This window comes from Ursus americanus, chromosome 9 (genome assembly GCF_024610735.1).
Source record: "Ursus americanus isolate L20-20 chromosome 9, mUrsAme1.1.p, whole genome shotgun sequence".
NCBI lineage: Eukaryota > Metazoa > Chordata > Mammalia > Carnivora > Ursidae > Ursus > Ursus americanus.
In genome coordinates this window covers 47806133-47821965 of record NC_142135.1, presented here as the reverse complement: position 1 = coordinate 47821965, position 15833 = coordinate 47806133, and positions in this window count along the sequence as shown.

The following is a 15833-nucleotide window of genomic DNA, read 5'->3' as shown; positions in this document are numbered from 1 at the left end:
CTTCCCGGGCGGGTAGGTATGTGTACAGAAAGCACTGAGGCGTTTCTGAGGTTCTGAGCCGTGAAGTCTGTCACAAGTCGGCCCTCAGCCGCAGACTCGTGGCTGGCTCTGCCCACGCTCCCCACGCTCCCAGGAGGTGGCGCTGCGCACCGCTGGATGGCGTCCGAGGCTTGGCTGGCGGTGCTGAGAACCTCGTGGCAGGGAGAGTTTGGAGCTATAATCTTCGAAGGAACTTTTGTAATGAACGAGAAGATGGAATGCTTTCTCTTTTCCTTGCTTCAAAAAGAGAATTGCTAACAGCACAGCAGAGGCACAAGAAAATATAAAAAGAAAACAAGTATCAGGGAACGTAGAAAAACTTAGAAGATTAACATTTTTTTGCCTTCTGGTTGTGTGTGTATTTCTCAATTAAGACAGTTTGAGTTAAGTTCTCTAGAAAATTGACTCAATTCTGCCAAGAGGACCTCTCCATTAAAGTAACATTTTTCACGTGTTTCCCAACTTATTTTGATGAGTTCATAGGAAAAGCCAGATTTTAAACGAATGTTGAAGTACTAACATGTATCAGTTTATTACTTACAAGAATTTAGCCCACACTCTAAGTTTCAAAATAAGGCCTTAATACCACTCCCCTTATGCAAGGACGCTACTACTGAGGCTCATTTTTTTTTTTTAAGATTTTATTTATTTATTTGACAGAGAGACAGCCAGTGAGAGAGGGAACACAAGCAGGGGGAGTGGGAGAGGAAGAAGCAGGCTCCCAGTGGAGGAGCCTGATGTGGGGCTCCATCCCAGCGACCGGGATCATGCCCTGAGCCAAAGGCAGACGCTTGACGACTGAGCCACCCAGGCGCCCCTAGGCTCATATTTTAAGCCATTGGCTGGCGTCCACAATAGTAGTAATGGACAAAACCAAACTAGGACCTGTGTGGGTTGGCCCTGGGTCGAATTTTCTTTCCTCCAAATCAGCCACTGGCCTGCTTATAGGAAGATGAGCCACTTTTACAGTAAATCATGTTATTGTGTTTATATTGAATAGATTGAGGGATAGATTGAGGAAAAAGGAATAATTACCTGTCAATATGTGTTTATTCAAATTTTGTATTCTACGAGTGACTTTTTAAAAAACAACTTAAAACGCTAGTATAAAATGTCCATAATGTGTGGGGGCAAAACCAAAACAAAACCAAAGCTACAGAAAATCATCAGATCCTTTTACCAGGCCTGAGTTAACCACAGATATTGACGCAAATAAGATAGGTATAATTCTGGTTCCTTGAATTGAAAAAGTGGAATGAATGAAAAAGTTACTTCATTTCTCTGTGCTTCCCTTTCCCACATGTAGATGACCATTCAGAGGATATGCCCACACCAGAGAACTTCCATTATCTGCTCAGCATCCTTTCCGGGGAACCATTCTTCTCCCATTAAATGGTCCTTGTTGAGCTGATAATTACAATCCTCCTCTAAAGATTTTTCAACTAGAGCTGGTGAAGAATGCTATCTCCCACATTTAGTGTCTTTGAATTGGGATGATGCGAAATTAAGGCTACAATTAGCCATCTTCTCCAGCAACTTGCAGGAGACCTGTCTGCAGTGGGAGAGAATGAGGGCAACATATAAAAAGAAAACAGACCTGAGGAATAGAACACAGGACTCTGATGATGTCATTTGAGTTTTTGGATTCAGCCATAGATGGAAGAAAGATCTATCCCTAGACTTGTCAGTTACCTAAGCAAAAACATTGTTTTATTGGCTTAAACTTTCTTGGGTTATTTTATTTTAAATAAAATATCTGAAAGAGTCTTTACTTCTGTCCAAACTACTTTACAGGAGTATATTGCAGAGTTAATAAAATACAAAGCATGAGAACATAAGATATTACTAGGACAAAAGAAAAGATAGTGTTAATTTTCTAAATGCCATTTACTTATAAACCAAATGAATCATATATAAAGAAAAAAATAACTTCAAGTTTTCTAATCTTTAAAAATACATGCAAATATATTTCCAGTTTTTCTAACAACCTTAAAGATGAATTAAATCATAAGTGGAGAAAACATTTTTTCAGAAACCTTAGTTTTCCTGTTAAAACTCAGCATTGCAGAGTTCTGTATACAGATCTGGTCCTCAAAGGACTGTCATGAAAGCAATTCAACAAGTAAACACGGAGAGTTAGGGAGAAGAGGAAAATGAGAGCACACATAAATAATTACAAACCATTCATAACAAATCTCATAGCCCTTTATTGGAACAAACCCAGCCTTGTATAGATGATACTTTATGATAAACTTGTTTCATTGATTCAACTGTATTCTCCCCACTGCTGTTTCATTCAATCACAATAGTTTGACACTTTAAAAAATAACAGCCTATTTTATAGAATGTTTCATAATTGGGAGTTTTTCTGTTTCCTCATAATTTGATTCAGGGTATACTTTTGGGAAAGGAGGTGGACAGAAATACCACAGAAATGATGCGCTGTGATCTCATTGCATCCCATCAGGTGGTTTGCGATTTAGATTTGTCCCATTATGGGGATGTTAACTTTGTTGCTTAAGATTTTTTTTTGCCAAGTTTCTCCACTGTAGACTTACTCCTTTCCCCCTTTTAATCAATGACTATTTTGTGAGGAGCATTTGAAACTATGCCAGTATCCCATCCCTCAACAAACTTTTATACTAGTTTTGGTACTTGATGTTTCTTCGATAAATTATTACTATGTTGATTCCCAAATTGTAATTTTTATATCTCTGTCTTCCTTCTATAGTCATCACTTGACTTTCCATTGTAAGTAAAAACTTTATTCTCTGTCCATTTATTTATTTATTCATTTATTTATTTATATTAGTACAGGCTCACGAGTTGCTATTTTATTCAATGGATTACAGCCTTTTATTATCATAATTTATTTTGATGTTCACATTGTCTGAGATTTGGCCAGTGAGTGCTCCTTCACATATATCCTTTTGACTTGTCCCCATTATTCTTTGACCACCTTCTCGCTTTTTGGCACAGCGAAACACTCCAGGTTCATTTTGGACCTATGCATCCCAAGTCCCAGAATTAGTCATTTCTCCATGGAGCCCTGGTTCCTTTCAGTGCAGAATAATATTTAGAAGCCAAGCTCTGGAATATTGATGCTTCTAGGCTTCAGTGGGCAGATCTAGGCAATGTATGCATGGATGTTTATACTATTTGCCTGTCTATCTACCTATCTATACACGTTCATACACCTCACCAACTGTAGTTATTTCTATATGTAAAACCATGAGTTTATGCCAGTATCTCCAATTTGAACTGAATACCATAGGATTTATTTTAGTTTTCTACCTTTTCATATTTGTAATTTATTTCTCCATCAGTGAGAAACCTGGTTCCCTACATATATTATTCTCTATGTATTATTCTTTTTGTTTTTTAAAAATTTATATATTTATTTATTTGAGAGAGATAGAGTGTGCACGTGTCAGGGAGAGAGAGAGAGAGCACACGGGCGGGGTGAGGGGCAGAGGGAGAAGCAGACTCCCTACGGAGCAGGGAGCCCTATGCGGGCTTCGATCCCGAGCTGAAGGCAGACGCTTAACCGACTGAGCCACCCAGGTGCCCTTTATATATATTATTCTAAATATATGTACTAATCACTAATTTGATTTATCTTCCTGTTAGTAACCAATATTCCTTCACTGTTGCCACCTCTCCCACCCCGATTTCATGCAGGTGCCCCCCTCATCCCCACTGGGCTCACACCATCCACTGAATCATCCACTCTGGCTGCTGCCACCTACAGAGATGGTTTCTTTACCCTGCTCAGGCTCTGACTTTCCCTAAGATGCTGCCATCTCCCCTCCCTTATTAAGACCTGATGTCTTTTAGACTTAATTATGATGGAAGGAGGGAAGAAAGGAAGGAAGGAGGGAGAGAAAGAAAGAGAGAAAGAGAGAAAGAAAGAAAGATAGGGAAAGAAAGAAAGGGGAAGAGAGAAAGGAAAAGAAGAGGGAAAGGAGAGAGAAAAAGAAGACAAGCGGATAGCAAAGTTTGGATTTTTATTCTACAGGCAATGAAGGACTCCCCTTCCCTCCACACCTACACACACACACATACACACACACGCATACACACACACATACACACCATATGGCTTGTTATAGGAAGTAATTGAGTTGGCAGCATGAAAGTAGATTAGAAGAAGGAATGGTGGCAGGCAAGGAGGCAGGGGTTCGGGGAATAAGTAACCGTAAGCCGGGGATGGCAGTGCACCTGCTGTGGCTCCCCTGAGTATCAGCTCATGAAGAACAGTCGATAAAAATGAGCTGCATTTTGCCTTGCTGTATAGTTTCTTTGTGGGCCAAGTAAATAGTAAAGCTACCTTCCAATGAATCTGCATTTCTTGTGAGGGGTCAGTTAGATCATGAAAATTTTCATGATTGATTATGGAAGAAGGGATTCTTTTCCCCACTAACCCCTCGGTGACAGAAGCTTTTAATTTTAGACTAAGAACAAACATATCTGTAACACAGTCTATATAAGAAAGTGGAGCAGGACAGACAGGACCCTCCACCTTTCTAACGAGGTCAAATTCCTTGAAATATCTGGAGGGGTAGAACCAAGAAATGAAAAGAGATCATTAACCTTTTTGGGGGAAGGAAAAATGACTCATTTCTGCAGGTTATTATAAAGCTTCCGGAGGTAGGTCACAGGCTTTAGTGTTTCACTATATATTTTCTATAATTCAAACATCATATTACTTGTATGCATGTTTATCTCTTGGCTAGTCCATGTACTCTTCAAGGACCGGTCTATTTCTCAAACACCTTTGTGTCCCCATGTAGGATTCTGTATTTCCAATGCATGGGAGGTATGGCATACACATTTGCTAAATGAAATAAAATTCCCTGAAGTATAAAAAAGCAAGCAAGGTACTGTAGCCAATATACTAGAAATAACTTTAAAGCCCTATCACCTTTACCATGACTAAAGATACCTAGAAGAACACTTCTTTTTATCTTCTTGTAGTGCAGTTCCTCAGGAATGCTAGGTGCCCAAAAAATGTGTTTTAATTTAATTGAACAGATTTTTATCCAGAGTAATTTCCTGGCCAAGTGCCTAGAAACCCTGAAACTAAACTAACTATAGTCACAAAGGAGAACTTGTATATGAAATATTTGAAGGTTAAGAATGTTCAAATACGTAGTCCAAAGGCAATAAAAATATTCAAAAGGTACATGAAGTCCTTTCACATTTTTTATGATGCTTGGGTAAAATCCAAGTCATGGTTAAAAATTACAGGAATTGTGGAATATTTAGCAGGTGCATGTTTAAAACTCAGAAAATTGGCAAAGGCCAAGAAGGCAGTGTGCTGTTTAATTACAATTTGACACTCCAAATTTCAACAGTATTTAATACAAAAAGTGAAAGGATGCTGTACTTTGTAATTATCAAGGTTAGCTGATAATGCAAATACTCAAGCTGTCTAAAGCTCAAAAATAGTTTTGTTTTTCAGTTAAAATTATGTTCAGGGTCCGTGCAGACCAACATCGACAGTTTTTGACTTTCCTCTTTATGTTGTTTTATAGCAACCCTGTTGTGCTGAAATCCTAAGAATTACAGGGGCATCTGTATTTTCATAAACAAAAAGTACTGAGGACTAAAAGTTCTCACAAACATTTGGCTCCTGAAAGACTTGATTTTCCTTTGGATTAGAAAAGTCATGAAGAGTCATTGTAAAAATGGAAAATTCAGAGAAGTATAGAGAAGAAAACAAATAACCAGCAATGATTACATTCTGATTTTACTTTCCATGACCTTCCTCTCATTTGGGTTATTGTAATAGCCTTCTAACTGGTTCCCCTGCTTTGCTCTCTATGCAAACCCAGTGGCCAGAGGAATCCTGCTAAAATGTTAATCAAATCATGTCATTCCTCAGCTCCAAATTCCCAAAGTTCCCTGCATCATTCAGAATAAAAGCCAAAGTGCTTACTATAGCCTTTGAAGCCATATGTGACTTCCCTTTGCCCCCACTGCTTTCTTCCCGTTCTGTAATCCATGCGAGTTGTGTTTCTCCTTCTCAACCCTTCTGCCTAGAGCCCTCTCGTCCTAAATATCTGCAAGGCTCCTTTCTCATGTCCTTCAGAACTTCTCTCGGATGTCTTCTTCTCAGTGAGGGCTTTCGTGACCACTTCTATGAAGTTCCAAGTCCTCCTACATTCCTCCTCAGCTATCCCATATTGTCCCATAGTATACCATATATTTATTCATTTTGTGTTTTATCTGTCTCCTCCTGCTAGAATGTAAGCTCCAGACAGGCAGAGCCTTCTATCTGGTTTTGTTTGTTTGCTGCTATATTCGTTTTCTTTTCTTTTTTTAAAAGATTTTATTTATTTATTTGACAGAGAGAGACAGCAAGAGAGGGAACACAAGCAAGGGGAGTGTGAGAGGGAGAAGCATGCTTCCCGCTGAGCAGGGAGCCTGATGCAGGGCTCGATCCCAGAACTCTGGGATCATGACCTGAGCCGAAGGCAGGCGCTTAACCGACTAAGCCACCCAGGCACCCATATATTCGTTTTCTAATGTATAACAATCACCCCAAAATTTCGGCACTCTCAGCAACAATCCTCATTTATTATCTCATAATTTTAGTGGGTAAGGAATTTGGGAGGGGTTTGGCTTGATGGTTCTGGTTCAGGGTCTTTCCTGAGGTTCAGCTGGGTGTTGGCTGGAGTGGCAGTCATCTGAAGGCTTGACTGGGGCTGAGGGATCTACTTGCAAGGCAACTCACACATGTGGCTATAGGTTGGTGCTGACTAGTGCCAGGATGCCTGAAATCCTCTCCAGGAGGGCCTCTCCCTAGGGCTGTTTGAGTATTCTCACAATTTGAAAGCTGACTACCTCTAGGCTGAGTGATCCAAGAGAGCAAAGGAGAAACTGCAATGTCTTTTATGACCTGGACTCAGAATCCATACGCGATCACTTCCACTCTGTTTTATTATTCATATATGCCTCTCCTATTCAGTAAGGAAGGAAACTACACAAAGAATTAATGCCAGGAGGTGAGGATCGTTGAAGACTATCTTGGAAGCTGACTAACTAATGCAGTGACTATATTCCTTGGGCCTAAAACTGCCTAGCGTTTTTTTTCTTTTTTGAAAAAGATTAATTAATTAATTTATTTATTTTAGGTGGGGAGGAGCAAAGGCAGAGAGAATCTTAAGCAGACTCCACGCCGAGTTCAGAGCCTGATGCGAGGCTTGATCTCATGACCCTGAGATCATGACCTTAACCAAAACCAAGAGTCAGATGCTTAACCAACTGCACCACCCAGGCAACCCAAAACTGCCTAGGTTCTAAAGGTAATCTAATAAATATTTTGAACAAAGAATAAGTTCCACCACTCAGATTTTCAAAAATATATTTCTTTGCAGCTTTTTTCCTAAGCAATTATGTTATGTTATTTATTAAAAATTGGAATGTATTTCCAGGTAAAATTTATAATCTATAAACATAAACATATATACTTATTAATAAGTATATTAAAAATATATTTATGTCTTTCTAAAATTACATCTTTTTGATATACAATAAGTTACTTCAACTCTCTTCTTATCATTGACATTCTGTTGTCTCTAGATTTTTTTCTATTATAAATATATTGTGATGAACATCTTTTTACATAAACTTTTGAGAGGATCTCCTAATATTTTCTTGGGGAGCATGCCTAGGAATAAAAGCTAAGGTTATAAACACCTAAAATGCTTGATTTGAATGACCAAACTGTTTTCAGAAAGACCGTATATTTTACAATTCTACCAACAGCGTATGAGCATGCCAAATTCAACACACCCTTATTGGGATGGAGTCTTGATACTTTTTAAGAAGCTGAGATTTTGATTAAGAAGAAATAGCATGAAGACCTCTTAAAAATTACTCATCTTTTGAATTTTGTTTCATGTTTATAGTTTAGTTTTCTTTTTTTTCATATCAACTGGTTGTTTAGGGGTTAAATACACAAAATTTGGAGGGGAAGGAAGAAAGAGAAAAGCAGGAATGGGTATGATTATTAAATTCTGACTTTTACAATTGGGTGGATGGTGGTGTGATTTAATAAGATAGAGAAAACTGTGGGATGGAAACTGGGATGGGGAGGAAATAATTCCATTTCAGACACCTTAAGTTGCAGCAGTTAGATACAATTCAGTGGCTCTAGAGTCATGCTGCCCAATATAGCAGCCATTCGCCACATGTGGCTATCAATCACTTGTAATGGGCTAGCCTGAACTGAGATATTCTATAAGAGTAAGATACACATCAGATGTAGAAGACCTAGTAAGACAAAAAAATGTAAAATGTATAATTGTGTCAGTTAAAGTCCAACCAGGAGATAAAAAAATCATACAATAATTTTAACAAGGAAAGTCAACATAAAGAATTATTAACTATACCAAGGAATAAGATGTAAGGAAATTATAAAGAATATCCTTAGGCTAGGGGCGCCTCGGTGGCTCAGTTATTAAGCGTCTGCCTTCGGCTCAGGGCCTGATCCCAGGGACCTGGGATCGATTCCCGCATCAGGCTCCCCTCTCAGCAGGAAGCCTGCTTCTTCCTCTCCCACTCCCCCTGCTTGTGTTCCCTCTCTTGCTGGCTGTCTCTCTCTCTGTCAAATAAATAAATAAAATCTTAAAAAAAAAAAAAAAAAGAATATCCTTCGGCTAAGGGGGAGTTTCCAAGGAAGGACAAACTCGGAAGTTGGCCTCCCCTCCAAGGTTGGGATTCAGATCACTGGGGAGGTGTAGTAGCAGCCCACTGGATGGATGGCAGAGAAGTTCATGGGTGGCACAGGCCAGAGCTGGTCCGGAGTTACCAGGTAAGCAGGAGACACCCCTCTGGGGTACAGTGGGCCAAGTCTGGCATGCAGGGGTACAAGGGGACTCAGCATTGGGAACTATGTCTCCGCAAGGTGATACACAGCCTAGAGGGCAGTGTCTGTGTCAGAAGCACCATGGGAAACACCACCCATGGTGCAGGCTGCCTGAGGCTGGTGGGCAGGTGTGCAGAGGAGTCGAGGCAGCTGCTTGCCAGCAGGGTGGCAGGAGAGGGGATGTGTGGTGTTTGCATTGGGAGTTCTGAGGAGAGGGCTACTGGGTTGGGGCTGGGGCTGTGAACTTGCTGAGGGACTGCACACTGTTGGGATGAGGCTGGGCCACTGGGTCCCTGCGTGTCCACCCACACCTGTCTCTGCCGGAAGCCCAGCGGGAGCAAGAAGAAAACCAAAATGCAGCACATCAGAACCAGGAAACCAGTCCCTCTCCTGTAATGTCCCTCTACTGAAAAAAGGTTAGCATTGTGCTTGCTGCAAAGAAGACCGTCTCAAAGCTCCATTATCACAGAGCAGGTAACGTGTGGTGAATTTAGAGCTGAGAGAGAATGCATCAATAACTGGTACATTCATTAATAGTTTTTATATTGATTGATGTTAAAACAGTAATATTTTTGATATATGGGGTTAAATAAGATAAATCATTAAAACAAATTTCACTTTTTAAAAAACTTATTCTTAATGTAACTGGCTGAAAATTTAAAGTTATAAAAATGGCCTGCATTTGTGACTCATGTTATATTTCTCTTGCTGGAATAGATTTTTAAACTAGGTAGATTATGTCCATAGACTGTGAAAGTACTTAGAATGAGAGTATATAGTGGGAAGGGATCCTAGTAGAAAGTTCCAAACCCCTAAAATTTAAAGGTTGGTATGATGGTTAATGTTATGTCTCAATTTGACTGGGCCACAGGATGCTCAGATATTTGGCCAACCATTTTCCTGGGTATTTCTGTGAGGGTGTTTTTTGAATGAAATTAGCATTTAAACCAGTAGACTGAGTAAAGCAGATTGTGCTCCTTAATGTGGGTGGGCCTTACTCAATCAGTTGAAGGTCTGAATAGAATGAAAAGGCTAACCCCCTCCTGAGTAAAGTAGAATTCCTCCTGCCTGACTGCTTTTTAACAGAGACTTCAGCTTTTTCCTGCCCTCAGACTTGAACTGAAACTTTGGCTTTTCCTGTTTCTTGAGCCTGCCAGCCTTCAGACTAGCGCTACACCACTGGCTCTCCTGAGTTTCCAGCTTGCCAACTCATCCTGTGAATCTCAGGACTTGTCAGTTTCCATAACTGTGTGAGCTGCTTCCTTATACAAAATCTCTTTTACATGCACACACACACACACACACACACAGACGCAGTGTGTGGTTCTATTTTTCTGAAAAAACCTTACTAATACAGTTGGGTATAGAAGAACCCAAGGAACACCAGACAGGATGGGTGGGCAGCAAAAAGGAGCTGTATGTATGTTCAGGGAGGGATTTTCCCTCTAAAAAGAGGAAATTCTAGAACATATTAGTATACTGATGGCAAAGATCAAGAGGAAGAAGGGTTGTAAGGAGAAAACCCACATCTAGTTACAATGATCAAGAGGAAGAATAGGTTATAAAGGATATAATGGTATGTGTTTGGTGGGAGTGGAAGGTTTTGCTAGGTAGGACTAGTGCATCAAATCTTTGGTGGTAAAATGGTGATATCCAGGCAGAGAACTTCTTGGAGTGGGGGGTCTATCAAACCTCGCTTGATGGTGAGATAGGGATTTTGGTATTGCTCTTGAGAGAACAGACTGTTCTTCCCTAGAGGACAGAAGAGGTTAGGTTAAACCTTATAAGTGCTGATGAAAGAATGCCTGTTAAGCACCCCTCATTCTATCTGTCATTTTATTTCAAAGAGTTGACAGCGATAGAGTGAAATTGACTTCTTTCCAAATTAGCTAAATTCCAAGCTGATAACGATTAATTAAATTCTTTGACAGTTAAATTATTTTACCCTGAATTATCTATGCTTTTCAATATTGATCTGATGTCTGTACAAATTTCTTTCCTTTTAAATAATCTTAGCTCTCCTCTTTTCTCTTTCCCGCTTTATCTATTTTTATAATTTGCTCAAATAAGATATGAAACACTATAAAATAGGGTGTGATAAATTCCTGTTAGAAGACTGTATGAGATTAAACAAAAAAACAAAAACGTAGAAGGTAGGATTTTGGCAATGTATGTTCTTGTCTGACAACACAGGACAAAATGTTTGGCTCCAGTTTCTCAAAGTTGTAATCTGGAAAGTGACTTGAGAGGTGATTCATCGAAGCTACCTTTTCAATTTTGGTCAGTATTCCATCTTAGCATGAAACCTGGGTCCCTTGGGCGAGTCCTGCAGCCCCTTTAGGAGATTGTATTATGCAATCCTAACCTCAAGATAACCTTAAGATAACCTTAGGAATGGGAAATTAAAGAAATCGAAACCCCCATATAGTATCAGCTCCATAAAACCAACACTCTCCATATCAAATGATAAGACATTCCTGTGGTTAATAAGTCCCAGCTGTGCAAATCACAGGACTTGAATGAAGGAAATGGGCACAGATTGGAGCACCTTGGACTTAGGACTCTGCAGATTGGGGCTATGTCCCCAGCTGTGTGGCCTGCCTCTCTAGGTAACTGAGGAACCTTGTTCATCTCAGTTTATTGCTCAGGAAAAGTCGGATGATAATAGCCACTTGGGTTCACATTTAGAGTTTCTAAAAAGAATCCTTGAAAAAATGTGCATCTCAGAGGAAGAGTCCGTATATATATGCCCTAATAGAACAGTATTAATTCATACTTTGGTATTTTCTTAATATATTACCATCCTTAATGAAATATTTTTATGGCTTGAGTTATAACTTACAAGCACTGCTCATAACATACTGTGATCACTGAAGAGGAGAGCAGACTTAAGCATGCTTTGTTGCAAAGGAAGCTGGATCTAATTGAATCAAGAGTGAAGTGGAGATTATGACCATGTGTTCGGTCAGGAATCCTGGGTTCTCTGGTCAGTGTTAATCTTCCTCTACTTGTTTACACTTCATGGTTATGAACCTGGAGACACAGGCTCTTTGTTAAGGGGAAAACCCACACCTAGTTACAAAAGGTTATTTAGCAAGCTAATGGTTCATTAATTGGAGGAAGTAGAGGGTTTTTGTCACCCCAGATTTTTCTTTAGAAAAAATTAAAACCTACAAAAAAATTGTGAGGGTGGTAGTTTGAAAACCCAAACATCCTTCAGCTGGATTCACCAGTTATTCACTGAGGCATCTGAGAGTTGCAGACATGAAGGGACTTTGGCCCTATTGCTTTGGCATTCGTCTCCTAAAGTATTGCCACTACCATCACCACACCTACGAAAATTAACATCAGTAATTCAATTCAATAATACCACCTACACGTGGTCCGTGTTTACATTTCTTTAACTGTCCCCAAAGCAGGGATTGCATCTTTTTTTTCAACCTAGGATCTAATTGAGGGTCACACATTACGTTTGGTTGTGACATGTATTTTGTCTCTTAATCCCAGGCTGAGTGAATACCCCAACCCCCAATAGCATTTCACCTAGAAGTTTTAGCACATTACTGAGACTTGCCTGAACCAGATATTACACTGGCGTTGCAAGAATGATTGTTTCATAATTCTATCACTTTATCTGTATTTAGTAGCTTACGATCTCTCATCAAGAAGTATTTTCTCTCTTTCTCCTTCTTTTAGTATCACTATGGACTCATGGATATTTTGGGGAGTGGAAGTTACAATCTATTACTATTATTAATCTTTCTAATGGCCAAATTGTCCCAAATTTGGCAGTGGCCTCCTACATGCTGCCTCGTGTGTGTGTGTGTGTGTGTGTGTGTGTGTGTGTGTGTGTGTGTGTGTTTTACATGACTCCGTTAGTATTTTGTGAGTTTATTTTGCTAAATAAAAAAAGGAGTATTTATTAGAGTAATTTTGGTTTCACAACAAAATTGAGAGGAAGGTACAGAGAGTTCCCATATACTCTCTGTCCCCTGTCCCCAACATGCTTAGCCTTCTCCATTATTAGCTTGTTCCACCAGAGGCTATATTTATGATAAATGATGAACCTAAATTGGCACATCCTTATCCCCCAAAGTTCATAGTTTACTTTAGGGTTCACTCTTGGTGTTTTATGTTCTGTGCACTTGGACAAATGTATGGCAACATGTGTTCATCGTTGTAATATCATACAGAGTTTTTTGGGGTTTTTGGTTTATTTTAGAGAAGGAAGGGGTGTGGAGAGGAGCAGAAGGAGAGGGATAGAGAGAAAAAGAGAATCTTAAGCAGACTCCACATCCAGCACAGAGCCTGACGCAGGGCTCCATCTCACAACCCTGAGATCATGACCTGAGCTGAAATCAAGAATCAGATGCTTAATCCACTGAGCCACCCGGACACCCCTCATACAGAGTATTTTTATTGCCCTAAAAATCCTCTGTGTTCTGTCTACTCAGCACCTTCTTCCCCCTCTTCTTGGCAACCACTGATCTTTGTACTGTCTCCATAGTTTTGCCATTTTCAGTATGTCATGTAGCTGGGATCATACAGCATGTAGTGTTTTCAGATTGGCTTCTTTCACTTACCAACGTGACATTTAAGCTGCTTCTTTGTCTTTTCATGGCTTGATAGCTCATTTCTTATTAGTACTACATAATATTCAGTTGTCTGAATGTACCATAGTTTAATTATCCATTCACCTACCGAAGGACATCTTGATTGCTCTCAAGATTCAGCAATTATAAATAAAGCTGCTATAAACATCCATGTGCAGATTTATATGTGGACATAACTTTTCTTTTCTTTTTTTTTTTTAAGATTTTATTTGTTTATTTGACAGAAAGAGAGACAGCCAGCGAGAGAGGGAACACAAGCACGGGGAGTGGGAGAGGAAGAAGTAGGCTTCCCGTGGAGGAGCCTGACTCGGGGCTCGATCCCAGAACTCGGGGATCACTCCCTGAGCCGAAGGCAGATGCTTAAGGACTGAGCCACCCAGGCATCCCGTGGACATAACTTTTCATTTGGGTGAATACTGAGTACTGTGATAGCTGGATCATGTGGTAGAAGTGTGTTTAGTTTTGTAAGAAATTGCCAAACTGTCTTCTAAAGTGGCTGCACCATTTTGCATTCCCATGAAGAATGAATGAAAGTTCCTGTTGTTCCACAGCCTTGCCGACATTTGGTGTTGTCAGTGTTCTGGATTTTTGAAATTCTCATAGGTATGTAGTGGGATCTTCCCATTGTCTTAATTTCTATTTTCCTGATGACATATGATGTGGAACATCTTTCATGTGCTTATTTGCAATCTGTGTATCTTCTTTGGTAAGATGTCTTTTAAGGTCTTTGGAACATTTTTTTCATCAGGTTATTTTCTTATTGTTGAGTTTCAAGAACTTTTTGTATATTTTAGGTAATAGTACTTTAATATATGTTTGCGTATAAGTATATACATATATGTTATTTTGTCTTTTGTAGTGACAGTGAATATAGATAAAACTTTTATTAGAAGTTTGGCCACTGTTATGCCAGCATAAATGAATCCAATTGTGCCAGAGAATATGGAAGAGAAAGCTTGTGCTTTCTCTTAGGTGTAAGAGGAGCATAAAGTTTATTGTACATATTGCTGTATAAAAATTTTTTTCTATTGTGTTCTAACCTCATTAAGAATTACAGAAGCAGAAGGAGGTGCAGGCTGCATTGTGGGATATTTAGGTCAGGTCTAAAGAAGAATCATTCAAAATGGTCTTTATTTAGTGGTCCCTAAACAATACAGTGGTTACCAAAAGAGGTACCCTCCTGGGACTTGCAATTACCACATTATGTAGCTGCTGTGTGGGTGGCAAGAGAAAGTGAAAGATGATAGTTGAACAGCCACCCTTACATCTTCCATGGAAGGCTCATGACCAATAAGAAGCTCTTTGCATTCGTTTGTCCATAAATAACACCGCATAGTTCAATTTGAAATTTCAAATTGACCCAACTCAAACCCTTCTGCAGTTGGAACAGTAATTACAATCCCGGCAGCTCGCAGAGTTCTCTTTATTTTTCACTCTGAGCCCAGTACACCCACTACTCCAGGACAGAAATTCAAGGCTCTGCAGTCAGGTCAGCTCAGCTTTCAGCCCTAGGACAGCAAGCCTACCATGCATCCAAGACAAGACGGACTGAACACCATCCTGTCAGCGGGGACGAAAGGGCAGCAGAACTTCTGGACCAAGAATCAATAATCAGGTTGGTTCCCTCACTCCTCAAGCCACAGCCTGTACAGGTGAGAATGAGGAAGGGGACAGGATGAATGGGCAGAGGAGCCAGACTGGTGGAAGCGAAGGGACATCTATCCCTTTTTAGTAGGAACTCTCGGCCCCTATTAGCGTCGCGACCTGGGGTGGGTTACTTAGCTTCTCTTAAGCCTCTGGGGCAATTATACTATCTTCTTCAAAGGAATGTTGAGGATCTAACGCAAAATGTGGGTAAACGTCTTGGTTCAGACACTAGCCCATGGTAAGCCCTTAATGCATAGCAGCTAAATTATATTTGTGGCGATTGCCATTGTCATTATCGTTTTGTGCTTGTAATCACCACCACCACTAGCATCAACGACCAGCAGCCCCACCTCCCAGCCTGGTAGCTTCAGGCCCCAGTGATTCATTTATTCCCAGAATAGCCCTCTAAGCAACACTTTCCTGGGTGACTACTTCTCAGGAGGCCGAAAATCCCCTCCGGAAACCCTTCTCTCTTTCTTTCCCTCCTCCCACCCTTCCCCTCTGCCGCTCTATCAAGCCCACTCTCATTCTCTGGAGTTCACACTCGAGCCCCTGGACCCAGCTCAGCTCCACCGCTCCGGTAGCCCTCACACGTGCGGTCACCTTCCTGCACGCCACTGCCCCCTGGCGGACGAGGCCGTTAGCGCCCTGGCCCCGGG